This window comes from Sphaeroforma arctica (genome assembly GCF_001186125.1).
Source record: "Sphaeroforma arctica JP610 unplaced genomic scaffold supercont1.38, whole genome shotgun sequence".
NCBI classification, from domain to species: domain Eukaryota; class Ichthyosporea; order Ichthyophonida; genus Sphaeroforma; species Sphaeroforma arctica.
This window is the reverse complement of record NW_014040520.1, coordinates 7,911-13,977: the sequence shown is the minus strand read 5'-3', so window position 1 is coordinate 13,977 and position 6,067 is coordinate 7,911.

Genomic DNA, 6,067 nt, shown 5'->3' with positions numbered 1-6,067 from the left:
TACTCCCGTTAATTAGAGATTCCCAAAGTGTCATTTGCAGGTGTCAGATTTGTATCATACCAATATTATCTACAATTCTAATTTCAGTGGAAAAATCAATATATGCTTGAAAACCCACCTAATTGTCCACAGTAAAGTCCCATACTCTACTGAGTATTATCATTTGTTCAGAATCTTTAATATCTCAGTCCTTGTTCATGTACAATTCGTTAAACGTATTCCAGTATTATATGTATAAACGTTAATACGTGTATACCTTTATAACGTTAACTGTGCAACTACTATTAGGAACCCGCTATTTTTACATAGCCCCCCCCCCCCCCCCAGCTTGAAAATTACAATGTTGGCTTATACGTGGTATTAACACAGAGACTCAAAAAGCTCACATGAATTGTACAAGCGAAAAAAAAAGAACCGGGTTTCGATCATATAACGGCCTCAATGCTTATGTTATATTCTCTTAAACAAAGTATACTTAGACGTTTTAAGTTACTCGGTTACTCTATTACGTTTGGGCTTTGGTCCTTGTGGTCCCTGATGGTGGATGGGACGTTTCTTAGTGCCTTTTGGAGGTACGTACATTCCATGCTGTTTAAAGCTGGGAATATATTATGTCTGTAGATAGCTCGGGTCGCTTATTCGATGGTAAGATTGTTTCTGCATCAGCCTTATTTTTGTGTAAGCGTTTGCGAAACTTCTTATTAAAAGCCTTTAGTACATCCGGATCATCAAATGCTGATGGTGGAAGATCATACTATGCTCCATCGGCGAACTCCGTAGTGTAATATGTCAAATCCTTATGTTTGTATTTCTCTAGAATCTTCTTAATTGTTAACTGCATACGTTCAGCTCTTCTTATCAGTCACAGAGATCATCCAATATATTTAGCCGTAAGCACAGTTGTATCGGAGTTGCGAGCCATATTGTTGACTATATCGTCTACCTCAAACTCGACTATTTTCTTGGTATCATTCCTTCGCTTTTGTCTCTTCTTGAGAGCGATGTCCTTCATCTCCCTTAAGCAAGGATAGACCACATCTCTGGTCCGACGCATCTTCTCTAACCATGGTAACACATGATCATCTTGAGACTCCTTGTTGCAGGGGATCTGTAATTCACTAAAACGGCCCCGGAAGTAGTGAGCGGGTGTTGTACCAGTGACTGAATCAGGGGATTCGTTCATCTGTGTATGTACCCAATTGATTGAGTACGGCCACATGTCAGCATCATCAAGTAGTGCTCCCCGCATGAACTCCATCTTTCTGTGTCGTACCTCGCTCGCACCTTGTGTCTGAGGCTTGTAAGGGACACCCATCTTATGGCATGATACCGCAACGAGTAACAGTTGTAAGATTCGGTCTAATAAGGGCGATACTAATGCCTTAGAATAAATAAACGCGTAGGTAAATTCTAAGTATCGTATATATATCGATATAAATAAACGAAATGAGACATTTAATAAAGTTAGGTTTGCCTCGTGAAAACAGCAATACTCTGAGGGATTGTGAGGCTGAGACATTGCCTATATATAATCCTCTCAGTACTGTTTCCGCCGAAGGGATTTTATTTAGTGTTTCGTTGTCGCTCTATTCTGGGGCGAATCCGAGAGACTCGTAAAATCCTATCTTTAGAAAAAAGAAATAAAAAAATAAAAAAACTCTTGACGTCCTTAGTTATTGTCTTAACCAATAACTTGCCACTATCAAGAATTACCGACTTAGCCTTCATCAGACTGGCACATCTGGTTGGCTTATCGGAGGATCAACTAGGTAACGTTAATAGTCCCTAGAAACCTATATTCGGTTGAGCAATCTCGCTACCGAAGTATTCAGATATAAATAAAATTGAAAAGTAAATAAAGTTCTATTAATAGAACTAGACCAACTCTTTATGTTTGGTATTTTACTGAGGCCTTTTAATGGCCTCATCCAAATATCTGATATGTTAAATGGAAAAGGTATAAATTAATAAAACCATTAAAAACCATTTTAGGAAACTTAAGTTCCTCGTGCTATTAAGAGCACATTTAGGAAACTTGAGTTCCTCGTACTATTATAAGTACGTTTAGGCAACTTGAGTTCCTCGTACTATTAAGAGTACGTTTAGGAATTTGCGTACTGCTTAAGAGTACGTTTATAACATAGAGTCTAATGTGGAGGCCCGGCTTATTACACAGTGTCGTCATGACATCTTCTGTAAACTCACTACCGTTGTCGGAACATATAATAGCTGGCCAGCCGAAATCTGCGAAGCACTTATATATGCACTTAGCCACAGTTTGTGTCGATTTATCTTTCAGCGGATACAATACATTATATCTTGATGCGACATCAAACATGTGACAGACATATTCATCCTTCGTGTGTTCGGACGTGGGTAGCTCAATCAAATCAATGATAACCCGGCGCCACGGCTCGTCTTCTGATACGCTGCGTAAAGGTGCGTATCCGTAGCGCTTGATCCGGTAAACTTCGCAGTTGTTACATTCATGATACACCTAATATATATATTGCTTGAGGTTCGGGTGTACGATTCCGTACCTCTTGCAATCTTTCTCAGTTATAACCTTATCCATGTGCTTAAGATCATGATTTTGTCTTAGCCACTTCAGAATCGCCTCCTGTGATTTACTTGTTACATTGAAATCAGGAGGTGAGGATTCCCCCGCGTCATCACTTGGACTCGAAGACTCGTTTTGTCCAATCTCGCCTAAAGCTTCTACATCGTGAATCCGACTATTGTTTGATCTATCCATTAGTTAAGTCACATGATCATATACCTCGGGAAAGTCATTCATCAATTGCTTAAGCAATCGAGTTTCTGCTTGGTATGCAGTTTCCCTGTCAGACCGTATCTTGTTGTAGAAGGCTTTTACTAGTGTTGCGCTCCTCTTTGATTCCTTTGAATTTGGCTGTATCTCGGTAACACATACTGCAGGTGCTTGTGTTGTCCCAGTCTCTGATTGAGACTTAGGATTCAAGAGTGGAATCTTGGATTCCTCAACCTTCTGTTTGAAAGTCTCGGATGGTGTCTACTTGGTTGTTCCAACTGGACCTATTCGACATATAATAGTATGTCGCCAAGGCGTCTTTTGGACTGCCCGGGTACCCTGGTAGAGGAAAGTATCTACCTTTCTATCCACATAGATCGGCTCACATTGTATCATTGAGATCAACTATGGTAGCCATTTATCTGAGTGTCTTAGGGGACAACACAACGTGATGGTAGCATCTTGAATATGTACATAATTTAGCAACTGTGGTATTAAAAGTCAATCTGGAATCCGTCTCCTTTCGGATGTTCCAGTGTCCGGTACCTCGGCAGTTGCGTATTATGATGAGCGGCAAACATATCTATGGTATGTGGTCCATGTATGTTGTCTGCGATCTTAACCCACCTAGGATTGACCATCCAATCCGTAGCTAGTAACTCCCTAACCATCTTGTTAAAGTCTGGTACGAAGCGAGACAACATGTCGGGAAAGTGATTGTGAATACCTGGTATGTGTGCTATGCTGAAAGAAAATTTTGCGATCGTGTCATGCCACCGACTGACTAACTGTGAGTTAGGTTTCATGTCCTTTGGGTGTTGCAATGACTTCTGATCACATAGCACGTTAAAGTGTGTGCCATATAGGTAGTCCTTAAAATGAGTGAGTGCAGTAACAATAGCCAAAAGCTCTTGTTGCACGGTTGGGTAATTGATCTGAGACGAATTCATAGCTCTGCTAAAGAACTGTACATATCTCGGTTTCCCATCAATCATTTGATACAGAACGCCGCCGAGTGCCATGTCGGATGCGTCTGTTGCTACCATGAATGGAATACCATCCTTTGCTGGCTGGACTACTGATGCCTGTTGAACCACTGTTTTGAGCTGCTTAAATGCGTCATCACAGTCTTTGGTCCACAGTGCGCCTAGTTTGCCTTTATGACATCTCAAATATCCAAAGGGCTTTAAATAACTTGCCAGGTGTGGTACTCCGTCAGACAAAAAGTTGCCGAATCCGCACATGCTGTTGACATCCTTACCCGTGGTAGGAGTTCTCCAGTCTAGCAAGTTTTCGACCTTCCCGGGATCGATCATGATTCCATCCCCGGATACTCGGTAACCCAACAGCTGAATCTCGTTAACACTGAAGTGATATTTCTTACTGCTGACCTTAAAGTTGTGCTTGTTGAGTCTGTCTAGAACCTCTCGCACAACCTTGTTGTGCTCCTCTTTGGTTTTGGTGAATACCACAATGTCATCAATGTATACTTGTACATTGTCCATGTCCCTAAACAAGTCTAGCATGATTTGTTGAAAGAACGCAGATAACATGTGTAACCCAAAGGGGGTACCTTTGTAAGAATATTGCTGACCCTCCCAGGTAAAGGTGAAATACTTCCGGTGTGGTTTGTAGATCTTCATCTGGTGATAGCCCTGCTTCAGGTCGATAGTGGAGAATATCTTAGCTCCCTCCATGCGTCTGAGTAGTTCGTTTATCCTTGGTAGGTGAAATTGTGTGTCGGTATCAAAGCGTTAATTGGGCTCATATCCAAACATACCCGAATTTTCTTCAGCGTCCCGTCAGAGTTGAATTGGTCGACGGCTAAAGGCGCTAGGTTGACGGGAGTCGGCTCATAGTTGACTGCGATCACTCCGTCATCTAACCATGCTTAACCTGTTCTCGTACGACCTGCTCATGATGCCATGCAACATAGTTACGTGTAAGACACTTCAGCTTCGAGAAATCTACTCTCGTCAGGTCTAGACTAACGTATCCGTTATTGAATTTGAACTTAGCCCAGTCCGTGATCCGAATCTTGTCGTTCTCGAAAATCAAGTCCTTGAGTTTCTCTGTGAAGTGAGGGATCATCTCCTGCACAGTCTTCGAAGGTTTATACCGGTTTCAACAATTTGTCGTCCGACTGATACTTCTGTGGTTCAATGTTAGGAGGTAAGCCTGTAATTGTGATACCTAATGACAATAAATCACCCATACCTACTATGAGATCATAGTCTGGTGATGTGCTACATATGACTGCCTTAGTAACTGTAGTTCGTTGGTCTGTCATTTCTCTGCAAGTGATATCTCTTTCATCAGCCAGCTTCAACATAGTTGGCTCTGACTTACGAGTTACGTCTGTCATTTTACAGATTCTAGAGGATATACATGAAATTTGTGAGCCCGGATCTAATAACGCTTTTATTTCATGTCCGTTAACTCGTATGTCAAGGATTACACGCTCGTCTTGAGGTACGTCCTTTTGAGACCCGGTATGTTTGTCACTTGACTTCGACTTTTGGTTTCACCTTGCATGTATGCTTGTGGTAAAATCCAATCCCGGTACAGTCGGCACACTTCTCGATAAAGTGCTCACACCTTTCTGCGTGCCTTCCATTCCATCTGCCATTCGGCTCATGTCGGGTCATTCGCCAATTGCAATCAGTCTCACTACAGTTCTTGGCCTCCCTATGCCTGGGCTTAAGGTTGCCTGCCGGCGGTTCATTTCTGTTGGTCTGGTTACCCTTAGGGATGACATTGATCTTATTGCCTTCAGAACCATTTGTATTTTTGTTCTTATTGCCACCCTTGTCACCCCCTTTGTGTACCTTCTGACCTCCATTAGTGGACTGAGAGTTTCGATCATTGCCTGATCCTCCGGTAAGATTGCTGCTGACCTTCTTTCACCACGGAACTAGGGCGTTTGGTAAACGTCTGATCCGCTTTCGAGTAAAATTCAGTCCAGGTTCAGTTCGCTAGCTTCATTATGCCGTAGGTAGGTCCTTCGATGGAGATCTCTCGTACCTTGTCCGGGTAAGATTGATGCATATCGGCGTACAGAATCTCTTGATCTCTCCTATGTAGGTTTGACCAAAAGATTGTCTGCACCCATAGTACACACATGGATAGTTTGTCAGGTGACATCTTTTGAGTCTGTGCCCGTGACATGTGTGTGTCCAACTTTAATAAGTAGTGGGACACCGGCGTTCCTTCTTCCGGTGGTATCATGATCGATACAAGCAATTCCGGTCGAAGATCCGTCGAAAATAAGTGAACGATCATCTCACTCTACACTTT